The following is a 20,882-nucleotide window of genomic DNA, read 5'->3' as shown; positions in this document are numbered from 1 at the left end:
TTCATTTTAAATCATAAAATGGTTAATTTTTCCAAGTTTACACATATTTTAACAAATTAAAGGCATTCTTGATGCTCAGTTTTATTGAAGATGCTTGTTGACTGCACTTTATAGATCAACCCTACAGAAATTGATTTAGGACCATATTCAAAGGGTTGTCATAAGCAAGGAGGTTCCTATGCATGTAAGACAAATAAATATAAAATGGGAAGTAAAAACATAAAGGGAAAGGGGCAAAACAATATTGCACATTACATAGTAGATCAGAAAGAATATTTTATTAATGATATAATTCACAGAGTCTCATGGGCTAATCTGTTGATTTTACAAAGGCTTTTAACTTTTGTAGCTAGACAAATAATCCATACAACAAATTGTATTTTTCCTAAACACTCTGAGAAACAAAAAGAATATTTCTATAAACCTGTAACATGTAAACAAACTTTAATCTAATGACACAAGAGCATGAATAGAAATTAAACATCCAGTGTTTCCAGTAGTGACTTGAAACATACCATTGAATCCATTAGTTGAAATCTTTCAATCTCCTTACTAATGTATCCATGGACCTTTTTCTGGAATTTTTCTTTAAACTCCTACCCCCAAGCTTCCAAATAGCCTTTCAGGTGCATCTATGAATTTTCCAAAAATCATTGCAACCTTTCTATAATCAAAAGAATTGTAGTGTTTCTCCCCTATAACAAGGTTCACGAATTTCTCTGGTTGGTTGCTCAATAAAATATTAACCAGCTGTCGCACTTTTGCCAAGCAGTCGTTTAAAGTTGTAGCACCGTGAATCTCACTCAATCCAATGTTTTGGAATTCTCCACAACAAAGGACTTTAGCACTCTCAAATCATTATCAATACCCATTAAAGCATTGGTATTGAATCTTTTGACATTGTCCCTCATAAGTGTCACCATGAAGTAGTCTGATATGTGCTTCAACACTCCCCTTTCTACCTTCTCTAAAGCATCTAATGGTAATATTTGTTGTGATGTAGAAACCAATTTCTCCAAGTAAATTACCACCATATTTGGATACTCACTTCCATTTTGTGGAACTTTATCTGGGTTCCAATTGATGTTGTCAGTTACCAACATAAACTCATCCACCTTAGACTTGACTAGTCTCAACATCGCTTCATGTGTAGCATCTTGAGAGTTCTTTAAGCCAATTTCAGCTAAAAATGCAACATGCAGCCTTTCTACCACGCACGTAGGAATGCAAAAAAATTGGGTAGCATGCTAAATAAAAAAGTCACGAGCTCGCTCCAAAACTATCATATTGGCAGCAATATGCATGGCATGAGATACCCCCCGCATGGAAATGTTGATCAATTTGAGTAAAGCCTCTTCATAACATTGACCAAAATATTATCTAGATACTTATTCACAACAAAATAGAAGTCCATGTGACCTCCATAGGACAGATAGCTCACAAAATCCTCTATGAAAGACCTCACAATGCGACAACAATCAAGCACCATAGATGAAAATAGTGCAATGTAGGTGAAAGAAGAAATGATATCTAATGTCTATAAATGGAATGACAACGCATTCATGTTGTACTCATACTCCTTTTTCATCACTATATGCTCATATTTTTTGTTATCAAGGATGAATTCCTCATAATGAACTTTACATAAGTCATCTATTTCAATCTCCTTTTTCTTGACAAAATATTTGAGCTAATGCAATAGAGATTCTAGTTTCCCAACCTCAAATTATTGTCTAATATTTAATCCAAATCCTCTCCATTCCTGATGCAGAGGCTAAGGCCAATTCCTCCCCTTTGTCACCCCCATTCTCTACCATGCATATCCTCTTGGTTTTATTCTACATTTTATCGTATGTGCATAATCTTAATCCTCGAAAGGGTCAACTGGTCATTGATTCTGGTTCAAAAAATTCAACTCTTTCCCCATCAAAAGCCCAAACATCCCTCGCCCTCATTTCTAAATGGGTTAATTAATCATCGATACCGGATCAAAAAATTCAATAACTTTCCATTAAAAACCCCAAACATCATTCCCCTTGTATTTGAATGGAAAATAGGGGAAAAACTCACAAAACAAGTATTCTTTCTTCATTATATATATTTCATTCAAGGTTTCAAACCTTTCATTAATGATTTTGTAATAGTTGAATGGAAAATAGGTGAAAAAATCACAAAACAGGAATTCCTTCTTCATTATATATATTTCATTCAAAGTTTCAAACCCTGCATTAATGAGTTTGTAATGAACGAAACCACAAAGTGAGGTGAGAAAAATTAATTGTTACCTGGATCTCCATTTGGGTAGATGGCTTTTTTACTAACCCAACAAGTTAGAATATCCCGTACACAAAATTTGAACCCGAAACCTGGTGCATCCACCTATTTTCTTTAAGCAGTGTTAGAGATTCCAACGGCCACTCCCTTAAATACCCTTATTCCTCCCCTCTCTCGTTTACCTACCTGGCACCTTCCAACATTTGGTGGTCTGCAAGTTTGGTTAAGAATCCATGATCATTGTGGTTGCTTGGCCGATCAAAAAATTTTGATGCTAAATACTACGGCTTAAGAAAACACAACACTAATTTTTGGAGGGACAATCATGATTTCCAACTAACCCACAAAGGAATGGAATGGAAAATCGAGTATTTTTTGTTGTTTTCTCTTTGATATTGAATTGGAATGTCACACTCTAGGTCACAAATTTTCCATTGTGTATCTATTTTACAAATTAGTGGATTTAGATGATTATTCAATTATGTGATTTTTGAAAAAATAGCCCCATTTTGTTGTGTTATTTGGTTATCAAATTCATTTTGTTGCATTATTTGGTTATAAATTTGATAAGAAATGGTATATTATATTATTATAGTGTTATTTGATTATAAATTTGATAAGAAATTGTATATTATATTATTATATTATAAATTATTTATTTAGATATATCACACAAGGTTATAGGTTCAACTTCAAATTGGCATAGTATGTATATCTACATAAATTTTAAAGGTTAAACTATCTTTGTTTTAGGAATAAATGGATTTTATATAGCAATTTGGTTTGTGGCTTAATTGTAACCTTAAAATTAGATTATTATTATTAATTAATTAATTATATAAAGTTTTTTAAGGATTGACTTAAATTTATAAGTTTGAAAGGATTAAGTTAATTTTGTAACTTTATGAGTTAATTTTTTAGTAGACATATTTTTTTATTGGACCATAAATTTACTAAGAAATTGGTAAAAATTCCAAACATCAACATAGTTTTAGCATGATTCAAGATGTGTGTATAGTTGAATGTCATATCCTCTAGCCACCCCATGCAAAGGCATGTGATTGTTCTTCTATCATGATTCAAAATATGTGTATAGTTGAATGTCATGTCCTCTAACCACCCTAGGCAAAGGCATGTGATTGTTCTTCTAACTCCAACACTTCAAAATTCCAAATTTCCATTGTACTTGGTTCTTAATTCTGTAATTAAGAAACTTTGATACCAATTAATAATTATTCTCTGCATATAAACAAATATGCAAGCTTGGCATCCTATATAAACATGTGTAGTTAAGGTATAACCAACAAAAACATATTATGCATCACATTTACCATAATAACAATAGCAAATACTAAATACAAATTACACATAATAAACCACATTAAGGTATTCATAAACATGAGAATACCTATCTTTGTGAAATCATTATCTGGTTGCTAACTAAGGATGTTCCTCCCAATCTTAGACATAGTTATTCTATAACTCTCAACAACATGCCACCCACTGCAATTTTGCCTGGTAAGTAATGCACCCCCTACCATCATTAATTTTGTCTTACTCATGGGGCATCTAAGCAGTTTATCTACCCCTTCTCATGAATATTTATACTCTTAAGATGTGTCTCCTTTGTTTCTCTTAATGCCCATTCATGACATATGAATCCTCTCACTCTCTCCCTTGACTATCTAAATTGTGCCCCTGCATAAACACTTGAATCCCTACTCGATTCTCAGGACTTAGCCTCCATCCTTTCAAACCCTCACCCATCATATCTTTTGCAAGGGTTTCTACCTTGAATCTAACCCACATTTCATCGGCTAAGTGTCATTTTGATTTCCCAATTATGAAGCATGAAATTGTATGAGTTTACTCGTGAAATCGTATGAGTTTATTGATGAAATCGTATGAGTTTATTGGTGAAATTGTATAAGTCTATTTGATGAAATCGTATGTGTTCACTTGGTTGAAATCATATATATTCATTTGGGGGAAATCATATATGTTTATTGGTCGAATTCATATGGTCCATTAGTTGAAATCTTAATTGAATCATATAGCTCATTACATAGCGCAATCAATCCTTGAATTTGTGATTTATAGAGAATACTCCTTTCCACTAAATCACAAATCGTGATTCCAGTGTATACTTAGAGCCTCAATAATCTATAAATGTGATTGGTGACTAGACTAGGCATCTTCCCTCTCTTAAGTTGCAAATCGCATTTACAAGCCTCAATGATGTGAAGATCTAAATATGTGACTAGACTAGGCATCCTCCCTTCCTCAGAGTCACAAATTGCATTCTCAAGCATCAATGATACTAGGATTTGTGTCTACATCTTGAGTAAAATTCCTTTATTCCTCAAGTCACAAATTGCACTTCTAGTCCTCAGTGACACTGGAATTTGGATTTGCGAATGAGATAGAATTTAAATATGCGACTTGCCTATAAACATGATCTGAAACTAGCCTATCTTGTCCATTGCTGATGCAATATGCAACCTAACCCTGTTGTCTCAAAATTACAACCTAAACCACTGAATTTTTTCTTTCCAGACTTGCAATAAGTAATCTAACATTTTATGTCTACATTGAATATTTTTTAGATGTTAGGTACAATTAATTTGGATTGCCTCATCATATCCTCTTCTTCTGGAGAAATGGTTCCAACCATCATAAGAGGATCTGACAGAAGTTCTGGTAGAGTGGAAAGAAACATAGAAGGAGTTGTGGACAACCCTCCTAAATTGCCACTATATGGTGATATTGCTTGTTATATTGACAAGACAACAAAACTTACTTGGGGTGACATCTACTCAAAGTTCTCTAGGAAGTATATTCCATAGGATGAGGAATATTTTTAGGTTTACATTAATGTGAAGAAGTCTTTGTTGCACACAGTTGCCACACACCCCCTAGTCTTCCCTCATGCAGAGACTTTAGAATGGAATATTCAACATACATATGAGGAAAAATTTATAATCAAAAGTGATCAAGGAGAATTAGTGGCATCATTCATAGTAGTCGATATAGAAAATTATTACAAGCTTCCCAAACCTCAAGAGACTTTCAATACCATGTGGTTTGCTAGCTTTGATGGATCAACTAAAGATGTATTGATGTCTTGGTAGCAAGGGCCAAGTAATTTTAGGCACAAATCAAATGGGATTTATAAGACTAAATCACACAGGAAGGTTTATCAAATGCTAGCGGTTATGATAAGTAGGCTTTATTGAAAATCAAGCAAAGAGACCTTTCAGGAGAGTTGGGTTCCATTAATTCATGCATGCACCACTAAAGGAACAATCTTCAATTGGGAAAACATGTTCACATCCAATAGATCTAATGTCCATGCAACAAAGAATCCATTAGAAGGGTAGCAGTTGAAATTCTATATGGAATCTTACCTATTGGATGTTGTGTGTGCAAAATGTGACTTTGAAGGGTTGGGTTTAAAATGGATTTTTGATCAAGAACAACCTGTGCACATTTATTTTAAGATTTTGTGGAATACTGGATATAGGGGAATGCATGAGAAGATAGTTGAATATTTCATCTCTCCCATGTATCATATACTCTTTGGTGTAGAGCCTCCATGCATGTCCAACAGAGCCAAAGCTTCTCTACATGATATTGTGGATTGATTTCCCCTTGTCGACTGAACTTTAATTAAAGTATGCAATGCATACAAACCTCCACATGCTCTGCCTACATTTATTATAAACAAAGTTGTGTCGCAGGAGGTAGCTTACCAACTCACTATAGGATTGTACAAGACCTTGGTCAAAGAAAAGATAGCTTTGTGGCCTATCTTCCCACTTGATATTGGAACCTACTCCCTCAATAATTTCAAAATAGTAGAAGCAGATGTCAAAGAATTGCAATCATTTAGATTTGGCAAAATGAATTTCCATAGATCTGATCCAAGAGGCATCGCCATGTGAAATTGAAAAGTTATTGGATATAATTGGATATATACTTCAGCCATTGAAGGGGAGGAGGAAAAGGTGAAAAAAAATTTGACAATTGTTACAAGGCACTGAAATTATTTTTGAAAGTTGAACAAGGGTAGAAGTCAGAGCATGAAACACAAGAGAGCTTGAGATTGGAAGCAAGAGTATTTAATCTTAAAGGAAAACAAGGGAAAGCAAAATAAGCAAAGGTATAACATGTTAGAAATTAATTAATGGAGCAATGAAATACACAAAATATTGTAGAAACATAAATAAAGAAATGCATAGAACAAGAGAGACACAGATATACATGGTTCACCCAATTTGGGCTACATCCACAAAGAAACAACTAGTCCTTCCTTTTATATTATCTAGCAAAATGAAGAGATACAACCAAGGCACGAACAAGGCATCACAAGGGAAGAAGAGGAAGTAGTATTGGATCTCAAGAGACTCACTTTTGATCAACTTAAGTGTAAAATCAAATAAGAAAGTCATAGATGTTGGGCCAAGGATCCAGGAAAATCCATATCAGTCACTATAGAAAGAGAGATAATGATGGACACTACAATGAATCCTAGAGTAATAACCTCTTCCAGAACTACCTTTGTAGCTGCCAAAGAGAGGCACATAGATTGATTGTCAAAGGCGGTCAAAGATATAAAAGAAAATTTGGCCATTTCTTAGCAAAAGAATCTCTAGTTACAAAATGAGAAACAAACTTTTTTTATCACACACTCTCGAGGTGAGGGTTTGTAGGCATCTATTCTTGAAGAAGTTAAGGTGTTAGAGTAAGCTATGGGTCTTGCCTATAATGAAATTTTGGTCATACATCAAGTAATGGCTCCATTTCCCAACATGCTAAGGGAGTTAAGAAAAAGAGGAATGTTAATTAAAGTATCATCCTCAAGATTTGATCTCATATATGAGTGGAGCATGAAATACCCTAATGCACCTAAAGAACATCTAGGAAAAAATAAATAATAGATGAAAAATATAAAGTAGGTGTCACGATCAAAATTTCAATTGTTAGATATATTGTCATTGATGTCAAAGTGTGAGAGAGATTATTTGAAATATTACCATTGATGTAAGGACAAGGCATGGTTGAACAAGGAGTTATTGCGAAAGTGAAAAAAGAATGTTGTCTTTAACTGCTCAAACTACCATTAATATTGATTCATTGTATGAAGGATTTGAGTGTGTGAGTGAGGAGTTCAACATAAGTGTGCAATGTGATCAAAGTCTTGTAGCCTTTCGAGAGCTAGGAAAACTAGACTCTACTCATGAATTCCTTGATAGACTAAGGAAAGTTGATATGTTTCCAATAATTTCACATGAGCGTGCATTGCTTCTAATCCACAAACATTTGAACAAGTCTTGCATTGTGACCTGGAAGTCATGGTTTTATCTATATATCTATATATATATATATATATATATATATATATATATATATATATATATATATATATTCTCTAACCAAATAATATTCCTTCGAGACATATTTACCATAAAAGAACCTTAAGAAATTTGACTGGAAATAACCTGAGGCTATCCAAATTTAGGGAAATAGTGGCCCTGTCATCTTAAAATAAATATAAATAAATTATGATAGGTCAGCCTATCCAGGCTCATGTCGGCCCACCAATAGGCGTGTTTGTTCAAGTATTGAATGAATATAAATAAAGTGACTCCTCCTTCATTTTCTCATTGAATTCAATCAAGGAAAACAAGATAAGAATGAATTCAAAGGGAATTACAGAGCTCAGATCAATGGAGATAAGAAACAGCAAGGTCAACAATACATGGGTATCTCTCTTCAGGAATTTTGAGAATAATTTTTGAAAGAATATATTACACAAATATTGACCAAGAAATATGAAATAAAGAGTTCGAACCTGAGGATTTACTACTAGATTACATTTTATCTTTTGGAACTATTATGCACTGGAAAATACCTTCGTTGTTGCCTCTCGAAACAAAAGTTTCTAACCTCTTCGAATAAAGGACACGTCCATATCAAAGTAGGAACCTCGACCATCTTGGAAGTAGAAGACTCGACGATGTCAGAGTAACCATTTTGAAGAAAAAAGACAGATCCGAAGTATTTTGTGGTTGAAAAAAAATTGAAGTTACTGTGACATATTCCTAAGACAGATTCGAAGTATATTCCTAAGACAAATCCTTTCTATGAAATATTTTAGAGGTATAGTCTGAGATATCTAGCCCGGGATCCTTATAAAGAGAAGTCTATAATCTGAAGAGTGAAGGCCAATGTAATATATTTTGATCAAGACAAGATCTTTTGAGGTTTGACGATGATATAGTCTTGGATTTTTGTAGGATGAAATTCAACCTTCTTTGCAGATCTTAACCTAGTTTCTCAAGGTAGACATGTTGTGGACAAAGGGAAGAGGTTGGACTTAACACCATGTCATAAAACGACATATTTCTAGAAGAAGGGTTGATATTGTAAAGATAGGATCTTGAAGTGATGTAAATATGTCTTAAGAAGAACTTGACGTACAGTTAAAGAAAACTTTTGATTAGTCCTTTGGATCTATATACCTCCTCCTGTGGAGAAAATTCTTGTCCCTATGCTAGGGAATATCTGCAACATCTTTGTCCGAGCTCCCTTAAATAATTTAGAATAGGGAATATGTTTTTACTAAAGTGCACTTGGGAGCTAATTGAATACAATTATTAAACAAACTCGCAGTCATCGTTACAATAGACTTTAAAGAATAAGGAACTGTCTTTTGAAGAAGATCTTAAAAAGGTAAAAGAATGTTTTCATAGAGTAGATCTTTGAACAAGACCTTGAAGAGTGAAAAGTGTCTTTTGAAGCAGAGCTTTGGCTAGAACTCAAAGTGTGAAAAAACCAATTTTGAAGTAACTGTTGAAGAAAACCCTAAAATTGTCTTTGAAGAGATCATAAGGTGGCCAGTGAAAGAAATTTTGGAGAAGACTACTGAAAAATGTTGAACACCTTTTGAAGATCCTTTGGAGCATATCATTTGGAGCCTTGAGATAATATCAGGTTAGATCCTAAATCTATAATTTAGGATTGGAGTCGTCATACAAGATTGGAGCCTTGTGAGAGACCAAGTTGGAGCCTAGATTTGTAATTGAGGATTGGAGTCCTCATTCAAGGTTGGAGCCTTGAAGGAGTTAAAGTTCTTGTTGTACAAATTGAAGCTTGAATTTTTGTATAAGAGGATTGGAGTCCTCATTATTTTCATTAATGAAATTATTTTATTTCTCTACATCTTGTGTTCTGGCTTAACTAGTGATCTTAACTGGCATAATATAACAATTGCAAAGAAATACTACTTCACCCCCCCGGTATTTCCAACAATTGGTATCAAAGGACGTACCTTCAATCACAACCTAACAGTTAGAAAGTAGATCCTAGGAACAAAAATGGAAAAGTCAAGGAAGAAATCATCCAAACCCTCTAAAGATATCTCCTCCTCAATCATGAAATCAAAAGTGAATTAGGTTCTCAAAGCTCCCTTGTTTAATGAAACAAATGGTGTATTATGGAGCTCCAAAATGCAGTTCTTTTTTATGACTCTTGGTTGTGAAGTATGAGAATCAGTGGTTACTAGAAGGACAACTACAGAGGATTAAAAAGAATATAATGCAAAATTTATGAAATAAATATTGAGTGGCCTATCATATTCTATAAAAATTAATATGGTTTAATGTTCTTCAGGAAAAATTCTTTCAGAAAAGATGCAAAAGCTTTATGCAAAGGAATTTTCCCTTGTGATAGCTAAGCCAAAACCAGAATGTGTTAAACAAAAAAATGATCAAGAGTTAAAGGAAATAGATGAACGAACCAACAGCGTAAATACAATGAAGATGAAGAAACTTTTGAAGTAGAAGTTGAAGTAGACCTTAAAGAAAAACTTATGTATCTCTAGAAGAAATAATTAGATTGAAAAAAGGAAATCAAGAACTTAAGAAGCATGTATAAGACATTGAAGAAAAAAATCAAGACCTTGACCACACAAAGGAAGAAATTGTTCTCCTAAGGCTCCAAGAAGAAGAAATATCTAAGGAATTTAGAAAGATTGAAACAAAATTGCATTAGAAAAAGGAGATATGAACAAGAAGTCAACTCCATAAAAGTTAAAATAGAAGAAGCAAAGAAATAAAAAGAATTAATGAAGACCCAAGTGATGAAAGAAAAGGAAGAATGTGAGAAACTTGAAGAAGAGATTGTCTCTTTGAGAAATGAATTTGACAAGCTATATAAGAATCTGAAGAGCACACAAGCATTAGATAACATTGTTAGTTTCCAAAGGTCACCATTTGACAAATAACTTTTTGGCTATACATGTGAGACCTCATGAAAAGATGATGAAAGACCTAAGTCACCTAAAAGAAAAATCAAAGTAAAACTTGAGAGCCATATTCTTTAGAGCTCTAGTCCCAGTGAAAGCAAGAAAAGGAATCAAGATGAGTCTATAAGAACCACTTCACCAAGAAGCCATGTAGATGATTTCAAGGAATTAATACCCAATGGAAGAAACAATAACGATTGAAATTTTTTTGAGGCTCCTCCAAGGTAGAGAAACTTCAAAAGGTCAAGAGAATGCTACTGATCTAGGTACATAATAATTTTATCTGGTTATTGTAATTCTTGCACCAATTTCAATCATAAAGCTAGAGATTGTAAAGCATAGTACAAGGATGATAGGAAAGGTTATCATTAAAACCCTAGAAGGAATATTCCAAGTAGACAAGATAGAATCCCCAATAGCATTTCAACTACTCTAATATTTAGGTTCAATGTATAATATTATCAATGTCACAATTTTGGACACATGGCGCGAGATTGCAGGATTGGCATGAAATGTGTTCCTAAACAAATCAAAGAACAAAATTTATCTAAGAATCCTACCAAAGTTTGGAAAAGAAAACAAGAAGATACCCCCACTCTCTTTACACATTTGAAAGCTAAATATAGTTATGAATATACCATAACAAACAAAGAAAAAAACAAAAGTCCTTGATTCAAGCAAATAAGACAAAAGCTAAAGGAAATAATGTATTTGCAGATGAAGAAGCATAAGTAGGCATTACAAATAGGCTTACAACATTCAGGTCTTGTCTCAACAACTACTTTCAAAATTCTTTTTTTAGTGGGATCTTGATCAATATAGAGAAGCTATTGTGCATATTAGTCATTTATGAACGAAAGGAAACTCAATAGGTTAAAATTTTCTTTATATTCACTGATTATTTGTGATCATAAGTTTCCTATTGTGGGCCTATTAGTAAAAGTGGAAACAAAATTAATTTGGAAGCTAAATGTTCAGCTATCACTACAAAACCAAATCCTTACAAGTCCTTTATTCTTTTTAAATTAATCAATAAAACTGGAAAAATGCTATTGATTACATTGTTAGTTTATCAAAATCTTTTCACATCTCCAACTTGCATACATTATGCAATGAAGATCAAGGCTTGTTATCTAATAACAATCATCTCCAATCAAAGCCTAAGGTTGTAATGAATGTTGAAAAAGGAATTCTAAGTCAAAAACATTAGTTCACGACATACATGCACTTCCATTTGACATTCCTTACTGAAATGAAAAAACATAACAAAATTGAAGAGTCCATTAGGAGAAAAGGAGCAGTTAACAATAGGGTTTAGAAAATGACAGAAGACATCACCCCTCTTGATCCTTATTTAAGAGTTCAACTCTATCAACATTAGTCTCCTAAGGAAAGAAACCATGTTCCCATTTCTATCCATGACCAAAGAAAAAAAGTATGGAATACATTTTGTAGCTAGGACTCTGGATATTGTGCTTTATCTTTGCCAAATGACTAATGTAAAAGAAGGCCTCATATTTTAGTTATTTGAAGATTTGATTGAGATGTCAACAATAAAGGAATGAAAAAAGGTTTTTGGGTACATTGAAAATGAGTAGGATGTTCTTAGCAAAGCATTTCCAAGACATTTTGGGGTTTATAGGAATACTTTTGCAATCCTACTATAATGATTCATAGTCTTCCTAAGTGGCAGAGATTGACTTCAAGTTTAGCAATTTTGTTGGATGTTTTAAAAATAAATTAACCACTTGGTTATCATGTTATAAGTGTAAATGTAGATGATATTGGTGAATAAGTTCAAGATCATCAAGAAGCTTGTAGTGACCTTAATGAAGATAGGGGGACAAACTAACAAAGGAAGTAAAATGCAATTATAGAAGGAAAAAATATTGAAAGGAGAAGCAATATAAAGAAGAAATATGATAGGAGAAGAATTATTGACAGAAGGAGCAGCTGATAGTGCATCCCATTTTCCAATGATTTCAAAGGGGGAGTAAAATAAAAGAAGCACAGAAACAAAGGGAGTTGTGATAGGTGTATTGTCATTAATGAAAAAGGTGGAGATTGTTGGATAATATTGTCACTAATGTCAAATCACAGGAGAGATTATATGAGATATTACCATTGATGTAAGGACAAGGCATGGTTGAACAAGGAGTTATTATGAAAGGGAAAAAGAGAATTCTCTTTAACTGCTCAGATTACCATTAGGAATGAATCATTGTATGAAGGATTTGAGTGTTCTAGTGAGGAGCTCAACATGAGTGTGCAATGAAAGAAAAGGCACAACCTTTCGAGAGCTAGGAAAACTAGACTCTACTCATGAATGCCTTGATAATCTAAGGATAATTGCTACATTTCCAATAATTTCACATGAGCATGCACTGCTTCTAATCAACAAAAATTTGAACTAGTCTTGCGCTATGACCTAGAAAACATGCTTATATCAATTATATATAAATTTTTTCTAACCAAATAATATTCCTTGGAGACATATTTACCATAAAAGACACTTAATAAATGTGACTGGAAATAACCCTAGGTTGTCCAAATTTAGAGAAATAGAATCCTTGTAATCTTAAAATAAATCTAAACAAATGATGACAGGTCGACCTATCCAGGCTCATGTTGTCCCCCCAATAGACGTGTATGTTTAGGTATTGAATGAATATAAAATGACTCCTAATTCATTTTCTCACTGAATTCGACTAAGGAAAACAAAATAATAATGCAGTCAAAGGGAAGTACAAAGTTTGGTTCAATGGAGATAAGAAGCAGCAAGGTCAAAACTACACAGGTATCTTTGTTCAGGCATTTGGAGTAATTTTTTAAGCAATAAATTATAAATCTCTTCACCAAGGTATATAAAATAAAGAGTTTGGACCTAAGGATTTACTACTAGATTATAGTTTATCTTTTGGAACTATCATACTCTGGAATAATACCTTGTTATGAAACCAGCTCACAAAAATATAGAAAAGATATATCAATGACTTCAAAATCAGCCTCTTCGAGGGGGTAACCTCCTTTACATTACACAAATGAACAATTCTTGGATGATACAAATGACAAGACCTCCTTTCTATATATAGGAGTCTAATGGGTCCCAATACAATCAGAGCCTACATAACAATAATATTCTTGGGGCACAACAATAATAGTAGTGGGATTTTATGGGGCATAATAATAAAAACATGGGGACTATATGGGCACAATAATAAAATAAGGTAGTTGAACTAATAACAATAAGGGGTTAAACTAGTAGTATAGGGACCTAACATGCTCCTCTCCTTCAAAAAGTGTTGTCCTCAATGCTTGAGTAGTTCTTAATTCCTTTGTATAAAATTCTCATCCTCCCATGTGGAATCTTCAGTGGTTAAGTTATTCCACTTGATGAGACACTCTAAAATTGATTTATTACGTCGCTGTCAATTTCTTGTTTTTGTGACTGATTTCGGTTCTAATACGATTTTTCCTTCCTTTTCAAGTTCTAGAAATATTGTTGGAACTCGGATCTTCTCACCTATAACCTTCTTTAAGAATGAAACGAATGTACTAATAATATTGCAGAATATGAAGCATTAGTACAAGGATTGTATAAAACAATAAATATTGGTGTTGAATATCTTCAAGTCTTTGGTGATTTTGAAATTGTTATAAAACAAGTGAGAAACAATATTCATTATGTTTCAAACCATGTTAGGCATTATAAATCCTTAATTCAAAAACTTACCTCACATTTTGTGGCATTCAATATTTCCCCAATACCAATAATACAAAATGCCAGTGCTAATATTTTGGCCAATGTTGCATCCAAATTAATCCCTTCTGAAGATTTTAGTCCAGACAGATTTTCTATAGAATTGATTTTTTGCCCATCCATTCCCAATAATGTCACCAATTGGTGAGTATTCAATGATGATAGAGATATCCTAGATTTTTTAACATCCGAAGAATCCTATATTGACTAAGTAATTGATGAGGACAAACATGATTCGCAATTGAATGAATCAAAAGATAAAAATTCTCTACCAAAACCTGTAGTTAAGCTTGAGGATCTTTATGATCTTAAAGACAAATTTAAAAAGGTCAACAACTACAAACTTCAAAGCTCAACTTTGAGATTTGAATTAGTTAACCTAGGATCTGATACAAAACTCCAAAATATTAACTTAGGTATTGGTCTCTTATCTAAAGAAATAAATGCATTTATTCATCTGTTGAAAAAATATAGAGATATCTTTGCTTAGAATTATCAAGATCTGAAAACATATGATGCCTCCATCTTTCAACATATCATCCAAATGGTACCAAATGTTAAACCCATTCAAAAAAAAATTAGGAAGATACATCTGAATTTGGAAACTCAAATTAAGAGCAAGTTGAATAAACTTTTAAAAGCTAAAATCATCTTTCCAGTAAGACATTCTAAATGGGTTTCCAATCTTGTACCATTTAGAAAGAGAAATGGTGATATTCGCATTTGTATTGATTTCAGGAATCTAAATAAGGCATGTCCAAAGGACAATTTTCCTCTCCCATCAAAGGAACAAATTCTGCAATCATTTGTTGGTTTTGAATTAATTTCCTTTTTAGATGGATTTTTAGGATACAATTATATCCTTGTTCATCCAGAAGACCGATTAAAAACTACATTCAGAACAAAGTGGGGAACATATGCATATCATAAAATGCCTTTTGGATTAATGAATGTAGGAGTTACGTTCCATAGAGCTATGGACATTTCTTTCAAAGGATTGATTAATAAAATTGTTGTGGTATATGTTGATGATATTACCATATATTCAAAGAAGAGAAATAATCATTTGCATGATTTAAAGTAGATCTTTGAAAGGTGTAGAAGATATGGAATTTCTCTAAACCCCAAGAAATCATTTTTTTTCTCTGAGTGAATGTAAACTCCTTGGTTTTATTGTATCTAGACATGGAATTTGTATTAATCCAAAAAGAATTAAAGCCATTTCTGAAATTCCATTACCTCATACCAAAATATCAATGCAGTCTTTTCTTGGCCAAATCAATTTTGTTAAAATATTTTTCCTTGAATTTTCTCAAATTGTCTTACCATTACAAACAATGATAAAAAAAGATTCAGATTTTAAATGGGGTGATCATGAAAGAGCTTCATTTAAAGCAATCAAACAAGTTGTTATTGATGCTCCTTCTCTATCAACCCCCAATTTTTCTAATCAATTTATTTTGTATACTTTTGCCTCTGAGTTATCATATGAAGTAGTCTTAACGCAACCAAATGAACAAAAAGTCGAAGCTCCTATAGCTTTTTTTAGCTCAAATTTTCAAGGAGCTGAATTAAATTATTCAGGAGTAGAAAAGAAAGCCTTTGCAGTTTACAAAGCTATCAAATATTTTAGACCTTTTCTTCTAAAAACTCATGTTAAAGTTATTGTTCCTTTCTCAGCAGTCAGGCAATTACTTATTCAAAAGGAGTTAGGAGAAAAGAGAGCCAACTGGGTGACTGCATTACAAGAATATGATCTAGAAATCAAACCCGCTAAAATTGTAAAAGGTCAAGGTTTTTGCAGGTTAGTCACAGGAATGAATGATACATCAATGGATGAAGTAACAGGTAATATTGAACAAATCACAAAGGTACTCCCTGTTAGTACTCAATCTCAATATGCTGACTTAATCTTTTATTTAAAAAATGGTTATGCTCCACTTGAAATGGATGTTAAGAAAAAGAGAGCCTTGAGGTTGAGAGCTAATCAATATCAACTCATCAACGATGTATTATTTAGAAAAAAATATGATTCTGTTTTATTAAGATGTTTGGAAAAAACTGAAGCAAAAAAGGTCTTATAGGAAATGCATGATGGACCAGCAGGTGGACATTATAGTGGAGATACAACGGCTCACAAAATTCTACATTCTAGATATTACTAGCCAAATTTATTCAAAGACACCCACATGTATGTAAGAAGATGCAAAATTTGTCAAACCACTTCAGGAAGACAAAGGAGACCTTCCATGCCCTTGCAACCAATCAACATCGAACAACCTTTTGAGCAATGGGGACTGGATATAATAGGTGAGATCGTTCCTCATTCTTCCAAACAACATAGGTACATTTTGATTGCAATAGATTATTTTACAAAATGGGTAGAGGAAATACCCCTGAAGCTAGCCAATTCTAAGAACATCATTGAATTCATTGATCAATTTATTATTACCAGGTTTGGTATCCCTCATGCTCTTATTTTTTACAATGCTTCTTATTTTTCTGGAAATGCAATGACTAAATTTGCTTTAAAGAGAGGATTTAAACTTAAGTATTCCGCAAATTATTACCCTCAGGGAAATGACTTAGCATAATCCACAAATAAAAATCTTATAAGGATCATCAAACGAACTAACAACCAAAATCAAAAGAATTAGTACAAATATTTAATATTTGCTTTATGGGCTAATATAATAATCGAGAAAACCTCAATAGGTACTTCTCCTTTTCATTTGGTATATGGGAAAGAAGTTATTCTACCTCCAAATATAGCTATCCCTTCATCAACCCTGGTTCAATTTATTGAAGAACAACCTTCTTCCGCTTTGCAATTACGAATGTCTCAAATCCTAAAGCTAGAAGAAGAAAGAAATAAAGCTAAGCTAGTCCATGCTCACCATCAACAATTGGTCAAAGCTTCATTTGATGTCAATTCAGTCAAAGATAAAAATTTTGAAATCAGAGACTTAGTTTTGAAATGGGATAAAGTGCATGAGGACAAAGGAAAACATACAAAATTTCAAAAACTTTGGCTTGGTCCCTTTCAGATTTTTGAGAAGATAGGTCCATCAACCTTCATTTTGCAAGATTTACAAGGGAAGAAGGAAATTCTTCCTGTTAATGGACTTATACTCAAAAAATATTTTTCTTGAAGGAACGTAAGTTCTTTTGTACACTATGTAAATATTTTTATATATCATTTCCTTTTGTTATTAAAAGTACTATACTTTTGAAAAACACATTGGAAGTTTCTCTTTATTTTTTAATTGTTAAATTTATTTAAGGAACAATTTAGAAAGCAAAACTTTAAGTTGGAATCTAATTATTGAATTTGTTTTAAAGTTTTGAAATAACATAATCATTTAGTTATGAAATCTTTTGTTTTGAAACTCTTTAAAAAATCTATTTGTTGTGAATTGGCTTTGAAAAGTTATCTTTATAAAAGTAGAAACATCTATGAAGTCTTTAGCATATTTTACTTAAAGAGGTCATCCAAGACTCGTAAAGAGTAAATGAAACCTCTCCATCCATTTATTTAAAAAAAGAATTCAAAGTGTAATTCAAAAATATAAAAAAATTAAAAGTTAAGAGGTCTCATCACGAGCCTGCTTACCATGATCAGAGGAAACTAATAAAATTGAGATTATCATTATTTTTTGTATTCAGGCTTATGTGATCCATAATCAAACCAATATAGTGGCTCTTAGTCGCTAGACTTTGAGACAAGAGATCTCATCAGGAGTCGGCTTGTTCAATTTTGTTACAACTTGTGAATGGAATTATCATTTTCTGGTTACCAAACGAGGATAATGACTTTAATGTAAGAAAAAAATAAAAAAGAAAAAAGGATCTTCATTGCCTCTAAAGAATGTTACTATAATATGGGTGGGATACTGGTTCATTTTGGTTAAATGGTAACCCTGTCGAGGCTATGAATGCCTGCTGGAAGCAGTGGCTCTACCAATGACTTATAAGTTTATTCAATACACTAAGCTTCTAATATTTTTTACTTTATCTTTTCAACCTATTAGCTACTGATTTACACAAAAAATATTTTCATCTATCACAAACCTTGATAATTTTTACAATGAGACGAATTATTTCATTTCAAAGTTATCTAAATCGATCTAGATTTCAATTGTTTGTAAGCTTTCTAAAAAAAATTCTTGATAAAGGTTAACATTTTACAGATATTAATTGTTTCATCCAGTGTGTCGCCAATTGTTGTGGTACTCAATAACCCCACATTATCTTTAGACTTAGGAGAAAGAATAATGGGGACCCTTTAAAATTTTTAGGATAAAATCCTTCTTTTTTTAGATAAATAGGATAAGTTTTATTTTTACTCTTTAATTTTTTAATAAAACAAAAATGTTTATGAATAAGGTCATAAAACCTTTTAGCAATCCTTTTGCAGTTTTAAAAAACATGAATTACAAGTCTAAACCAATCTTGAAATTAATGAAAAGACTATAAAATAATAGGTCTTATTAAATAATACACATAGTATCAACAATTTCAAAGAACAATTGCAAATCTAAAACTATGAAAAGCTGAAATGCGAACTTGCGAAATCGTGATAAGCCGATAAGCCAAATACAAACACCGATTGTGAAATTGCGAAATGTGAAATTGCGATATTGCGAAATGCGAAATTGCAATAGGTCGAATTGCTAAATGCTAAGCCGATATTGCATCCCATCAAGAGCCGATATCGCATTCCGTCAATTGATGAATGTCAATATAACGATTTGCTAAATTCTGGTCTTTCGCAGATTGTTGAGCTATGTAATGTCTCCTAATACCACACCGATAAAATATTTTCTGATCTAATGAAAAGTGTCAGTATCACGTGAAAAAATGTTTGGAAATTTAATGACCACTCTATGTAGTTCTGATTTTGAGGTTTTTATTAACTGGTAATAATTTTTAGTTAATGTAAAGGGATTTCCATATAGCTCGCATTGAATTGATATGACCATTTTCATCCTTCAAATCTCTTGATGCTTATCTTGGTTGGTTTACTTGAAAGTAAATTCTAATAAAGAGAAGTTAAAGGACATGTCAAGAATAATCAAGGTAAGGAGGAAGTTCCTAACACAACAAGAACCAGTCTTGCCACCTGAATAATTGTCTGAAATGTCTCCATTGTTTAAGGATACTACATGCACTCCAACTGTAGGTTCTGCGTCCCGAGAAGTGATATACAAACTATTCGAGGATGAAAATCCAAGAGTAATTGTGAAACAAACTGCTACTGTTGATGATTCTCCTCCAAGTAACGACACTGCATGGAATGATGTGGCCAATTCATTTCTGCATAGAATTGTTGCTCTCCCTAAAATCCTACCATATACAGATATGGTGAAATGGGTTATCGACCTGTTGGACACTACAGACAAAACATTTATAACACTAAGGAAGGCAATTGTTGGGCCTTTTAAAGATGAGGATTTAAGGAAAAATTATCATCTACCTCTGCCTCAGAAGAGGTATTATACACAATTCATCCGAAAATTCATGCAAGAGAATCCGAACCCTACAGACCTTATCAGAGAATGGAAGAGGAACCCGAACAAACATAATAAAGAGGACATGGGTATGTATTCATTATCATCCATTGTTGGACCTTTCTCTCATATTGCTGCTATGTTATGTCGCCTCTATGGTTATCAAAATACACATAAATTCTCTGAAGAATGGGTGTCATTGATAGAAGCATCTACTGATGGCTATATCATGGATTGGATGACTATATTATCCAAAAATTTGACCACCCAAATTCACAATTACAGACAAAAGCACAATGTTCTCGAAAGAACAACTCCTCCTTTCTTTATGAGCGCCTATGTCATGGACGCAATTTGTTTTTCTTATGATTTTCCATCTCTTGGATGGAAATGGATAGACCAATTTCCTAGCCCTATTTATGTTTATCTTGATATCCTTTGGGAATCGAAATACCATGCTCACTTCTACAAAATATGTCATGAAGTCATGTTCCCCATACATCAAGAAGTCTTTGGTCGAAAAGCCCTTAGACTTACTACAGAAGCCAATAAAGACCTAAAGCCTATAGGAAAGTGGTTTGGGGAAGAATCATTTACCTACATTCGTGTTTTTGGTAGCCTTTCCCATCCTCATGTTTTGCCCCTTTTTGTCCCAGATAAGTTGTTGGCCAAAGAAGTCGCTTATCAAACAGTTGGTAAGGGCTTAACTAAAGTACTTAAAGATGCCAAGAAATTCGTCTGGCCAAGTTTTCCTATTTCTTGTGCTATATATGCCTAAGAAAATTTCAAGCATTCTTCAATTGAGATTGACCAATTAAGAGCCTTTAATTTTCCAACCATATTAAATAGACCATATGACCTGCAGGGTGTAGCAAAGTATGTTACAACATAGGTGTTGTGTTGTATTAATCACCTTTAATTGACTAAGATTGCAACCATTTAATTGTCAACCCAGGGTAGGTCTATTTATTTCAAAGGAGTCTACACTATCTGTGTTGATACACCACAGTCAAGGATGAAAATGGAAAAT

At 32.9% G+C, this 20,882-nt stretch overlaps 1 pseudogene; it reads right to left on the bottom strand.

Annotated features, from left to right (window-relative positions):
• Window positions 1–526: 526 nt before the first annotated feature.
• The window catches only part of LOC149186534 (exocyst complex component SEC15A pseudogene), a 33,172-nt pseudogene continuing 12,816 nt past the window's right edge, over window positions 527–20,882 (bottom strand).

This window comes from Pinus tabuliformis, chromosome 3_1 (assembly GCF_031772625.1).
Source record: "Pinus tabuliformis cultivar Carrire ecotype Pingquan chromosome 3_1, CPIR1, whole genome shotgun sequence".
In the NCBI taxonomy this organism is placed as follows: Eukaryota; Viridiplantae; Streptophyta; class Pinopsida; order Pinales; family Pinaceae; genus Pinus; species Pinus tabuliformis.
This window is presented reverse-complemented; position numbering and strand designations above follow the sequence as displayed.